We start from the raw sequence: 13,268 nt of genomic DNA, 5'->3' as shown, positions 1-13,268 counted from the left end.
GGGATAGTTAGGATCTCTCCCCTTCCACCCTCACTTCCTAGGCTGCCTGGGGTCTAACTCCCTCTCCCAGTCCTTCCTCCTCTAGGGGCCCTGAACTGCCCTTCCACAGAGGACGTTTGTGCCCACACTCAGTTCAGTAACAGCTGTTGCTAGTTAACTTACTCAGCTTACTCCTCCTGGAAGAGTGATGTAATGGCTTCGAAATATTGGATAGAACTTCTGCTTTTGAGCATTGTGTAATTGTTCAACTGGCAGAGCAAACAGTAAAAGCACAGTTCAGTAACATTCTCATCAACATCAACTCTGGGTCTAAAGGAGGAAGGCCGGTAGGGCTTCAAGAAGGCGGTAGGGGAGAGAGATGGAGAACGCTAGCCCGTCTCTGAAGGGAGAGCTTAAGACCCTTGAAGACTCCATGCCTCAGAAAGATTTGGAGAAGTATCACAAAGTCAGTGAAATACATATATTCTGGCTAACAACCAAGAAAAGGCCTGGACTAGGTGGGATGTGAAAATGGCTTGGAACAGCTGTAGGTGGGAAAAGGAAAATAAAGAAATAATTGTAGAATTTGAAAAAAGAAGAGTTGTAAAAAAAATTAAATGATAACAATAGTAAACAAACAAATGGACACCCCCCCCCACTTTCCCAATTTTAAAGTGGACAGTGAAGTCCGAAGTATGGTGCTGGGCTTCTCAGAGACTCTCGGTATAAAAAATTGAAAAATCCCCCAAAGAGATTTTTCATAGTGTGGCATATTGTAACAGTTTACATGTAACAAATAAAGCTTTTAACATCATAAAAAGGAGCAATGGGATTGTGTCCTCCGTGAGAAAGTTCTAGATTTTAGTTTTTAAAAAATTAATGCCTATGGTGGAGTCGTCCCATTTTATTTTATTATTTTTTTTTAAAAGATTTTATTTATTTATTTGACAGAGAGAAATCACAAGTAGATGGAGAGGCAGGCAGAGAGAGAGAGAGAGGAGGAAGCAGGCTCTCCGCTGAGCAGAGAGCCCGATGCGGGACTCGATCCCGGGACCCCGAGATCATGACCTGAGCCGAAGGCAGCGGCTTAACCCACTGAGCCACCCAGGTGCCCAGTCGTCCCATTTTAAAGTGTGTGATGAGCAATCCCTTCCCCTTCAAATCTGACAGTGGCACCTTCAGATTGAACGTGTGGCCATAACAGGAAATGGAAGCCTTTTGCATGGGAAGGTTGGGTCCAAGAGAAGTTCCTCCCATCCAGCTGGACTCTTGAGTAATGTGTTGAGCAAGGTGAGCCTGCTCATTTCTTACTCCTGTGAGAACTTGTTTTAACTGTGCTTCCCTCATTAGGCAGATCAGTGGCCTGCGGGTGGCCTAGTGCATGAGTAGATAAAACTCCAATGTAGAACTTGACCTACTACCTCCATCCTGTTTTCAGGCTGGCTACGGGACAGAAGATGGAAGATAGTAGGAATGGGAGAAGAGGAAAATATTTGTCTGCGAGCAGGAAATGAAGACCTAAGTCCCTAACAGGTTGAGTGAGTGCAGACTCGGATCTAAAGACTGATGGGTTTTGTACCTCAGAGATGAAATTGTATACATGCTGTGTGTCTCTAGACTTGCACCGAGGCTGTCTCTGGGTCTCTATCCTTGTATGGATGACTTCTTACCTCTATCCCATAGGCCATTTCAACATCTGGTCTGCTTTCCAGTCCCCCTTCCCATTCTCCCATTTTGTTTCTACCAGTGGGCTTGGTTATTTGATTAAGGAGTTCTGAGAAAAAGTCCATTTATCCATCAACCCCCCCCCCAAATTCCTCCAAAGCAATCCCTCTCCCCTACTGCAAAGGGTTCTCTTACCGTCTCTGCCCTTCTGCGTCAAACCTGGTTCCCAGCCGCTCTGACAAACCAGCTTGCCCTAGGGAGAGGCACAGTCCATTCCCTTCTCAAAGCATTTCATCTGAAGAGACAACAATCAAAGCTTCAGGTCAACCAAACCCTCTCTAGTTGTGTAATTTCAGACATCAGTACCATGAGACTCTCTTTGGAGGGATTTGTAGGGAGAGGTACTCTGTGTGTTTAGAATTTTAATTTAATAAATAAATCATTTTTAAGCTTATACAATGCAGATTATAATATCTACACAAAAGAATTTTTGAGGGTTTCAAGTGAGACAATGCATACAGCTAGCCCAGTGCCACAAATGAAAAGAGGGTGTGAGGGTGTGACAGGTGGCGGCCTTCTGCTGTGGCACTATTGCTCAGTTTTGCTTCTGTACCAGGTTCTGGGTGAGGCCATGGGACAAGCCACCAGATATGATCATAACAAAACCATCCTCCAGGCCTCCAGGAGCTCTGCCTAAAGAAAGAAATTTTGCACACACAGACAGCTTAGCTCCCTCTCTCCCAAAATGTTTTCTTATATATTACCTCACTCAGTTCTCTCATTGTGCTTGGTGTGTGTAATTTCTTTAGTCTTCAAGAGACTCGGAGATTCCAAAGGAATTGTCCAAGGTCCACACCCAACTCGGAACAGATGTTCTTTGAGTGAACATAATTCAAAGGGTATGTATATCACAGCAAAATAGTCTCAGTACGAGTAATTGTCACCAAACTACTGAACTCAGGGCTATGGGAGAGGAAAACCAATGAAACTAAGAAGTACTGAAATTTTTTTTCTGAAAGTGGGCATTTGAGTTAGGGTTCAGGAAATATGATCACTGTAAATGTATTATGATCATTGGAAGTTATCAAAATGCTTCTTAAAATTGAGCTTTTATTCATGCTGTCATACTGTAAGAGCCATATGCGAGTCTGTCTCCCCCATCCCACCCCCGTGACCCCCGTGTGTGTGTGTGTGTGTGTGTGTGTGTGTGTGTAAATGGGGTGGAGGTTAGTTAATAGAGGGATACTAAGGATGAATATAGTTAGACAGTAAAATAAGGTCTACGTTGTAGTATATCCTCCATAAAAGTGAGCATTCAGTTAATTCCAGAACACGCCTGTCATTTTAATTAGGATTCTATCAACAAGTTTTACTGCTTATGAGAGGTGCTAACATGGACTTATGTTCCATTTTCCCTGGCATGGTAACAAAGGACAAACTTGGAAAAAAAAAAAAAAGACAAACTCTGTGGCCAGTGACTTTACCCCCTCTGCTTCCATATGGGACCTGGATATTGAAAGCCAGGATTCTGATTAAATTACATGGCTTGTTCCTACATATTTTCAGTTTTTCCTGCTATTGTGCGTGAGATCTATTTTTCGGTGTAACGGTTAACTCTTTACTGCTGATGTATACCACTGTAGTTTCATGGCTCGTTTGGGCAACCCAAGGTTTGATCTTCTCTTAAAGATCACTCTATTTCCCAGTCCCTTTGAGGATAGAAAGGTGACCATGCTGGTGCTAGAGGAGGACGTTCTTTGAGGGTTGGGGGAGCAATTTTCTAGCAAGTGTGGGGTAGAGGCATCTGGGTCCTTCAGTGTGGCATTGGAGGGGCTCTGGAAGTCTGGCCCAGAGTTACCGTGGCGACTGGAAAGTGGTGGCAATGGGGGTCTTCACTGCATCCTACAAACACGCACACATAGAGTATGGTGGGTCTTTCCTTGTTGTGTGGCTTCGGGCTCTAGCTCTCCCGTCCTCCCACAAATTCTGTGAACTGGCTAATATCTTGTGATATGTTCCTTCTTATTTAAACCAGTCCTAGTCCCTTACCCAGTCTCTTTGGATTGCTCTGTAGCAGTTAAAAAGAATTCAATAGGTTAAACCCACTGACATGAAATACCTAAAACATTGTTATGTGAAAAAAACAGAATGCAGTATCACAAACAAAATGGCACATTTCTTCATTTATGCGTATCTTTGCAGATGCCTAGGGAAATGCACCGAGAGCTTCTGAGGAACTACAAACCCAGATGATAACAGTGGCAGCCTTTGGGGAAGAGAGTGGGAGTTGGGAATGGAGTACGGGAAATGCATTTAGACTGGTGCCTTTTGCCCTGTAACTTTCTCTTGAATTTCTACAAGGAAAATGCTTTCAAGTATTGCTTATGTACCTAACACAGCAAAACAAAACAGAAAAAAGAAAACTAGTGGGCCAGAGTGTAGCAAATAGAGAGCAGGAATCTCTAGCTTATCATTAGCTTGATTCCCACTGAACTAATATTATAAGCATTGTCCCATGTACTACACACAGCCTAGATGGAACTGAACGGAGCGGGGGGACTGAATAAGGAGACACATAAAGAGACAAATACTATATTGTGTTGTAATTGGAAGGATAGCCATACAAAGAGGTTTTGTGGGAGCCCCGGGTAGGGGCCTCCTACGCTGATCCAGGAAGAAGGAAGGGAGCATGGCAAAGATTTCCTTGAGAAGGTGACACAGCTCTCCAAGAATAAGCTAACAGAAGGAAAGGAAGGATGCTGAGTGTGCGTGAGGTATTCTGCGAAGTGTGAGCAGGATTATAAACCCATTCTAGCTCCTCAACAAAACTGTTTCTATCCACCACGTGGCCAAGACAGCTGTAAAGCAAGGCATCTTAGAGGGGATTGTGGACAACTGGAGGCACAATTAGAGTGTGTGGTTGGTCTGAGCCTAAACAACCATGGGACAGCACAGACAGTTGCCAAGGCCAACTTGGGGGCAGCTGTCTCCATTACTGGGGGTAATGAAGAAACCAAGAGGCTTCCTGGGGGCAGCATTGTCTTCCAGGCAATGTGTTGGCATTTACAAAGAATTTACCCTGTAAGTTATGGAGGCCTTTGTACAGGGACAGGTTGTGTAACCTCTGATGGGCGAACCAGCCAACATCTGTCTTCCCTGCACTGTGCCCTACAGCTGTGGCCTTGTCCCACCTTCTTGTTATTGTCTACCTTATTTCTTTCCCTCCTTTTTCCTACTTGGTGTCCTCATGGTGCCTTTCAGTCAAGACCCCCCAAAGCCTGCCCCCTAACCATTCTTCCCAGCTTCCATTTGAATATCCAGACTTTACCCTTCTCTCTGAAGCCAATCTTTGGCACTATTAGTCTGACTTTTCTTGGTCTACCTAAGTCTTGGGGCCAGTCTGATAAAGTCAGCCTGCCAATGTGATGATGAGGGGTGAGGGCTTGATGAGTCACTGCCCCCAGGAAAGACATTCTTATTTTAGCCAAGCCTCCAGGACAAGCCATCTCTCACCCCAGAGAGAGACACCAGACTGTGGGAAATCCACAGTCGGCCGTTCTCCTGCCATCTTGATCAAAATGAATAACCTGGGCTCTGCTCCGGCTGTGCATCCTCTTGTCCCGTCTATTGAGGTCCCTGTCTCTATCTCCTTTCTAGTCTGTAAACTCCGTGAAGGCAGCCCTCAGCATGAACCTGCCATAGCAGAGCTCTGGGAAAGTTGGCTTGAACTCACTCATCCAGCAGAGCTTTATTGAACTCCAACTGGGACCAGGATACTGCTAGTTCTGGCAGCCAGGAGGGGACCTGCTCTGAAGGAGCCCGTCCACTGTGTGCAGAACCACGCTGCTTCCTACTTTCGGAGGGTTACAGTGGGTGAGTGAGAAGAGATGGTCCAGGCATAAATAAACCTACCAAAAAGCCAGACACATATAAATAGCAGTGCTTCCCACATTGTAGCAACAGCTCAGCTGAGTGAAATATATGGACAGGTTCCAGGACCCTGGTACTGGGAGGAGGACAGTCTTACATTTGAATAGAAAGGCTTTTTTTGTTCCCCTCGAGCTTTCTATTTTATTATGAAGCATTTGGAGCAGTAAAGAGCCGGTAGAGAAAATATCTTTATTCAGACCACCTAGATTCAGTGATTGTTAAACATGTTGGCCTATTTACTTCATCTCTTTAAATAATAATAATAATAATAAGGAAATAAAGACTACGTGTGGAGTTGTAAGCCCTTATATTTCTCCCTAATTCTATTCCCCTGACTTTTTTCCAGAGATCACTATTCTTCTGAGGTTGCTGTGTTTCCCTCTGTTTATATTTTTTATTCTCTTACTGCAGTTGTGTAGTCCAATAAATATGTATGACATTGGTTACATTTTTAAAGTTTACATGAACGCACTCATATTTTGGATGTTTTTTGCAAAAAGCTTCTTTAGTCAACATTCTAATGATGTGATGATATTTCTTTGTTGGGTAAATTTTAATTTACTTGTCCATTTATACACTGATAAACATATAGCTTAATTCTGATTTCTTGTATGTTTCTTTATATGTCTTGTATATGTCTCTTGATATCCTGGTATCTTATATGTCTTCTAAGTTTCTGGCACATAGGGCATAGGAATCATAAATAAAAATGGGTGATGAATGATTTTTTTTTACAGATAGTTTTTCTGTTTTTTACAACTATTTATATACCTTTTCTTACTATGTCTGTTTTTCTTATTATTATTATTTTAAAAATTTTTCCATCAAGACCTCATGCATTATCCATGAAAAGCAAGGTTGCACACATTCAAGTACCACAACAGATTATTCCCAATTACCTTCATTCCTTTTGAATGACAAGGTCACCTCATTTAGCCACTCTGCCTGTCTGGAATCTACCAACATCTTCAGTAGGGCCTTGTGCCTATCAGCTTGAGATTGTGTATTGGATAGAGTCCCAGGGATCTGTCTATTAAGATATATGAGATTCTCAGGAAAGGCTTAGTAGATGGCTTCATGACTAGTCTCCCATATTAGGTGAGGACACTACCTCAAAACGCTACCATTGCCCAAAACAATTCTTCAAAGCCACTCAATTTTTGCAATAATAGTCTATTGCATGGTCATTTGATATTTAAAATGAAACTGATCAAGCACTTTTTAGGGGGTAGGCATTGGTTCAGGTTCTTTAAATTCATTAAATCTTAATCTTTACTATAGCCTTCAGGCATCGGTATTATCTTTATCCTTCTTACTGATGAGAATATAGATGCTGGCTGAGGTATGTAACCTGCCCAAAATGGTACAGGCAAGAAATGGCAGAGGCAGGATTTCAAACCAAGTCTCATGGGCTCCAGAGCCCATGGTGTTGGGTGAAGATAGAGGACACAGATTTTCACCTTCAAAAAAATGCATAGGGGCGCCTGGGTGGCTCAGTGGGTTAAGCCTCTGCCTTCGGCTCAGGTCATGATCTCAGGGTCCTGGGATCGAGTCCTGCATCGGGCTCTCTGCTCGGCAGGGAGCCTGTTTCCTCCTCTCTCTCTGCCTGCCTCTCTGCTTACTTGTGATCTCTCTCTGTCAAATAAATAAATAAAATCTTTAAAAAAAATGCATAAAACCCATTCCTATCAAAAATGAGAACTTGAAGGGCACCTGAGTGGCTTAGTCGGTTAAGTGTCTGCCTTCGGCTCGGGTCATGATCCTGGGGTCCTGGGATCTAGTCCCGCATCAGGCTCCCTGCTTAGCAGGGAGTCTGCATCTTCCTCTCCCACTCCCCCCGCTTGTGCTCTCTCTCCGTCAAATAAATGAAAAAAATCTTTTTAAAAAAATGAGAGCTTGAATCGAACAAAAAGAAAATAAACCAACTTGAGGGATAACCTTCAAGACAATTGAAATATACTTTTAAAAAATATCAATGTCATGAAAGACAAAAGCTGAGGACATGTTCCAGATAAAAGGAGGCTGAAGACACAGGACAAAGAAATGTAAATGTGTGATACTGGATTAGAGGGGAAAGGATGCTCTAAAAATGTTACTGGGACTACTGGCAGAATTAAACACAGAATGTCTTTTAGATAAATAATATTAAATCAATATTGAATTTCCTGAATTTATCGTAGCATTTATGATTAAGGAAGATACCCTTGTTCCTAGGAAAAGCATTCCTTTCACTTTTAGTAACACCGATTACTTCTAATATACCTGTGGATTACTTGTAATTCTTCTGTGAATATTTGATTGTTATCTTTTGGCAATTTAAAAAGGAGGGCATGGTATGACTGGATTGATTTCTATTTGTTTTGTTTTTAATTGTATATAATTATATGCATATTGAGTGGATCACTGAATCAAGTAAAGAATTAGAACAACCAGGCTGGAAGAGAAAGGAACTGATACTTGACAATGTGATTTTTTTTTAATTTTTTAAAAATTTTTTATTTTTTATAAACATATATTTTTATCCCCAGGGGTACAGGTCCGTGAATCGCCAGGTCCACACACCCCACAGCACTCACCAAAGCACACACCCCCCACAATGTCCATAACCCCACCCCCCTTCTCGCAACCCCCCTCCCCCCCGGCAACCCTCAGTTTGTTTTGTGAGATTAAGAGTCACTTATGGTTTGTCTCCCTCCCAATCCCATCTTGTTTCATTGATTCTTCTCCTACCCACTTAAGCCCCCATGTTGCATCACCACTTCCTCATATCAGGGAGATCATATGATAGTTGTCTTTCGACAATGTGATTTTTAAGGATTCGGTGGGTTTCTTCCATGGGAGCACCCTGCCCCTTACTCATTAACCATTCTCTATAAGGGCCATGACTTCCTTCTGCCTCATTAAACGCCAAATACCCTCTTAGTTTTTAAACATGGCATTTGCACCTGAACTCAAACTGTCAAGTTGTATTAAAAATACATTAGCTTGCTTTTAATTTAATACAGCCTTCAACTAATTTCGGGGCAAAAGGGAGAAAACCCCATTATAAAAATTTAAACTAAATTGCTCTAGTAGGGGAGGGAAAATAAAGAGAGCCTCTAGTCCCTATAATCGTTTGAGACTTGATCTGAGGAGTACTTACCCACGAGGCTCTCCCCAGAGGTTCACATCTGGCGAAGGGCCCTCCTTGATAGTCTGCTAGTACTTCTTTGGCACTCTCGTACAGCACTTGATTATTTTGTCAGGAGCACCCCATGAACTGTATGTGTCTCAAGGAAAGATACTGAGTCAAAGATAACTCCCTTTGACCTCCAGTGTCTGGATACAAAAAGATGTGTATAAATATGTAATGCATTAATCTAAATTTCATTTGTAAAGAAAATGCATATCCGTGGGTGTCTGTCTCTGTGCCTATGTCTAGAAGTCAGGGTCTGGTGACTCCAGGGGTCATCCTGCTTAGCCCTTTTTATAAAGTTTTTTTTTTTTTTTGTAGATTTTATTTATTTATTTGACAGAGATCACAAGGAGTCAGAGAGGCAGGCAGAGAGAGAGGAAGGGAAGCAGGCTCCGCGCTGAGCAGGGAGCCCGATGTGGGGCTCGATCCCAGGACCCTGGGATTATGACCTGAGCCAAAGGCAGAGGCTTTAACCCACTGAGCCACTCAGGTGCCCCAGCCCTTTTTAATTTAAATTAAAATTTTATTTTATTTGTTTATTTTCCAAAGTTTTATTTAAATTCAAGTTAGTTAGCATATAGTCTAAGAGTGGTTTCAGGAGTAGAGTTTAAGGATTCGTCTTTTATCCCAGGACTCATCAGAACAAGTGTCCTCTTTACAACCCATCCCCATCCCCAGCTAGCCCACCTGAACCTCTCCCTCCAGCAACCCTCAGTTTGTCCCCTATTAAGAGTCTGTTATGGTTTGCTTAACCCTTTATTTTAGATAAAATTCCAATAAGCTCATACAATTTCCCACCTACAGTAGGAACAAAAAAACTGAAAACAAAAAAAAAACAACAACAAAAAAGAAGGAATGTAGTCTGCTTGTAGAAGAAAACATTCATGGCAGCAGTAAGTGAAAGACCAACAGAGATGAGGGCAAGAGAATTAGGAAAAGTAGGAGTCTGAGAGCAGGTGATGTCGATAAATGGCAATTCACCAAATATGATTCAAATACTCCAGAGTACTCCATATACTCTGGTTCAGCAGTCAGAGAAATACCTGTTTGTAGAAGTTAAAAGAAAAGTGTTCTAGAACATTTAAATTGTTTCTTTTAAAAAATTTTTTGACATGTCATCCCTGTCCAAAGTTTAGTATATGGGGAACGGCTATATGTGTTTTTTATTAATTGTTGTTTTTCCTGGACACTCATATGGTCCCTGCTTTTAATTTTAAAGCAGATGAATTAGAACATTTTGTATTTCTTCCTTCCAAAAAGATCCCCCAAATGAATTACTCTCGTGGCCCTTGACCAAGTTTTGTCAGAAATGAAACATGACTTCCCTCAGGCACCGTTGCAACCTCCTGTGAAGTGACAAGAGAGCCAGGCGTTCTCCTCCTACACAGGCCCACTTCGTAGACACTGCCCCAGCTTGCCTGGCCAAGTTGGCTCGGAAAACAGGGCCTCCTAGTCCTCCGTCCTCCTCCTCCACGGCCAGCTTCCAGCGTCCCGACTTCCTGAAGGGTAACTCCCTGGGTACAAGGGGCCTCTGTCAGTCTCCACTCCCACCGGAAATAAACTCCAGGGGTCACTGCAGTGATGGACTCCACAAAGCATCAGCGCAGGGTCACGGAGCAGATCAGCTAGTGTCACAGGGGGCCACCCGGGAGCCTCGGCCTGCATGTCCAGTGCGGCTCTCCAGGAAGTCCTTGGCAAGGCCTGTCTTTTCAGTGCTCCACGCAGCCGGCCACCCAGCTCCTCTTCCTTGAGCCAGGGGCCTTTGCGGAACTCCTGGCCTTTGCTGGCCAAGGCTTCTGCCTTTCAGAGACCAGATGCTGCTGTCCATAACCCAGCACTCCTGCTAGCTAGTTCAGCCATTCCCCCTCCGCTCCCAGAGCCCCAGAAACTGGAGGTTCACAGGCTCCTTGGGTTCCACCCAGTTTCTCAGGGCTCGGGCCCACTCTGAGGAATCCAGCCTCTTCGCTTGGCTAGAGCTCTGCACACTGAGAACCGCTGGGCCGGAGCTCATGTCTTGGGATCAGGCTGTGTCAGTGAAGACACGAACAGGAAAGGGTCACATGTCCCCAAAGTCCAAGCAGCCCTCTAGGATTAGAAACACAGTGGTGGTCACTAACTTTTTCAGATATTTTTGAGAACTAAGAACTGTGTGACTAGATACTTACATTCTAACCCTTGCCCCCTTTAATAACTACTTTTTAAAATAAACAATGGAAACCATCTAAACACATGGCAAGGCTCTATACATTTTTAGAGAATTTGGCATTTAATATAATTGTTTATATAGCTGAATTCAGTGACTAAAGAGGCTCAGAGATTAGATCTTTGGAAAATATGTTCACCAGCCATCTAGCATCTGCTTAACTAGAAAAGAGTCTATTAAAAAAAAAAAAAAAAAAAAGACAAAATGACAGATCCGAGATATGAGGAGAGGTAAGAAATGGGCAGAAATGAGATATGATGTTTGATGACACTAATATTTGAATTGGCATAAAATGCCCCAGTGCTTACAAATTGATTCCCTACCTACACTTTATTCCTGTCCAGTGCTGCTATATAGGGCCATCTGTAAAGTGCAGCCCATCACTAGGCAAGCACAGTATCAGTGTTGTGCAGGCAGGCCACACTGAGACCTAATACACTGGCCAATCATGGGAATACTGGGTCATCATGATCAGCCACCAGGAGTTCTCTATATATGATGATACCCAAGCCCATCTGAAAAAGAAAAAAAATAGTGAAGGAGACATTTGCTATCTGGGCCAGGACACTGGGATTAACATCCCAGATAAACAGAAGAGACCAAGGCTGCCCCAATCCCCAGGGGTAGAGAGTTAACCAGGAGAGCATGGATTCGCCAGGAGAGGCCTCAGTCTGAGATGCTCCTAGATTGTCTTAGAGGACTGCTTTTGAGTGTGACATCACAGGGCCACTAGAAAGATGAAAAGCATAGGTTGCTGGAGGACATCATGTTCACCACATGGCAAAAGCTTGGCTGCAGTAGGAGGGAATGAAGCCAATGGAAACCACAATGAGAGACTACCTTGGGGTGAGCCTCCTGATGATCTTCTTGGAGGCCCTGAAACTACTTGAGGTTACTAGTTCTATTTCCAGACTTCCCAGTTACGTAACCCTTTGGGGCTAAGCTGAGGCAAGTTGGTTTTCTGTCATATACAACCAGAATGAATTGACCAACTCAGTAGTTGTTTGGCATTATGTATTTCCTCATACTTATGGGAGTAAAACCACAGAAAGGAGAGCTTATAACTCAAACATGCTAAAGAACAGTACTCTAGAACATAGAGAAACAGAATAAAAGGATTGTGGGAGTAGGGGCCATTATTTCCATAGTATAATTGGCATTGTAATTAATAATCTAGCTAATTACATCTATTACACCTTTCTTCTGAATGTCTTTATGTACTAATTCACTTAATCCTCCCCAAAACCCACTGAGGTAGGTGCTAATATTATTGTCCCCATTTTGCAGGCGAGGAAAATCAAGGCACAGAGACTGAGTAACTTGCCTGATGTTATCCAGCTAGGAAATGGAAGACCTGTGGTCCAGATTCCAGGTAGCCTGGTTCCCCAGGCTTAACCACTACGCACAGGGTCACTCTTTAAACAGAAAGGAATTTGTTGGCATGACTGGTGGGTTAGAAGTCCTGCTTGTAAAAACTATTATAAATGTCATACTTTCTTTGATCTATTGCATTAGTCTCTTCATGACTGATTCCCTTGGAGAAGCTAGCCACATAAGAAAATGAAAGGCTGAAAAGCAAAAGCATTCCCTTAAAAATTTTTAGCAACAGAGCTTGTGAATATTGTGAAAAGAGGAAACACAAACAGAACCTACGTTTGGTCTGTATTGTGGCCATTAATAGGAAGAGAAATATGAGGGAGGAAAAAGCATGATAGCATTAGAAGGAAAAGGGACCAGGACAGATTAAAACAAATATAAAGAGATGGAGACAGCAAGGCAGAGAAGGCAGATATTAAATGATGCAAAAGAAAGGAATATACACTTGCACATGAGATGCACTGACGCTAAGAGAGAGAGCACGCACCATAAGAAAATAAAATACTACCCACAGAAATCGAGCTACATTGTCAGCTCCCCGAGGACAAGGACTGCATCTGATTTGTTGGCTATTAGCTTCCCTAGAGCCAAGCACAGGGCCTGACAGGGAGTAGACTCGGGAAATAGCTGTTGTCCAAATAAATGAAAAAGGCAGAGAAACACAGAGAAAGGAAGGAAGTCTGTAGAGTTTGGAAGCAGGCGGATCTGGGTTCAGATCTTGGCTTTCTAGCTTCAGATTTATGCGATCTGGAGTAAGGTGCTCATTACTTTCAATATTTTTGGGTCTCTCAGTTCTTTGTATGTAAAAGTAAGACTAGGTTCCAGATATTTAGCTATTTTTCTCTTCAAAAAGCCCTCCGTACTCTTCCATGACGCTGGGGCTGTGACCACATGGCACCTCTGCTGGCCGGCTGGAGGAGGAAGGGGCTTCTTCCTGAG

Source organism: Mustela putorius, unplaced genomic scaffold (genome assembly GCF_011764305.1).
Source record: "Mustela putorius furo isolate JIRA1106 unplaced genomic scaffold, ASM1176430v1.1 tig00537227_pilon_pilon_pilon, whole genome shotgun sequence".
Taxonomy (NCBI): domain Eukaryota; kingdom Metazoa; phylum Chordata; class Mammalia; order Carnivora; family Mustelidae; genus Mustela; species Mustela putorius.
This window is presented reverse-complemented; position numbering follows the sequence as displayed.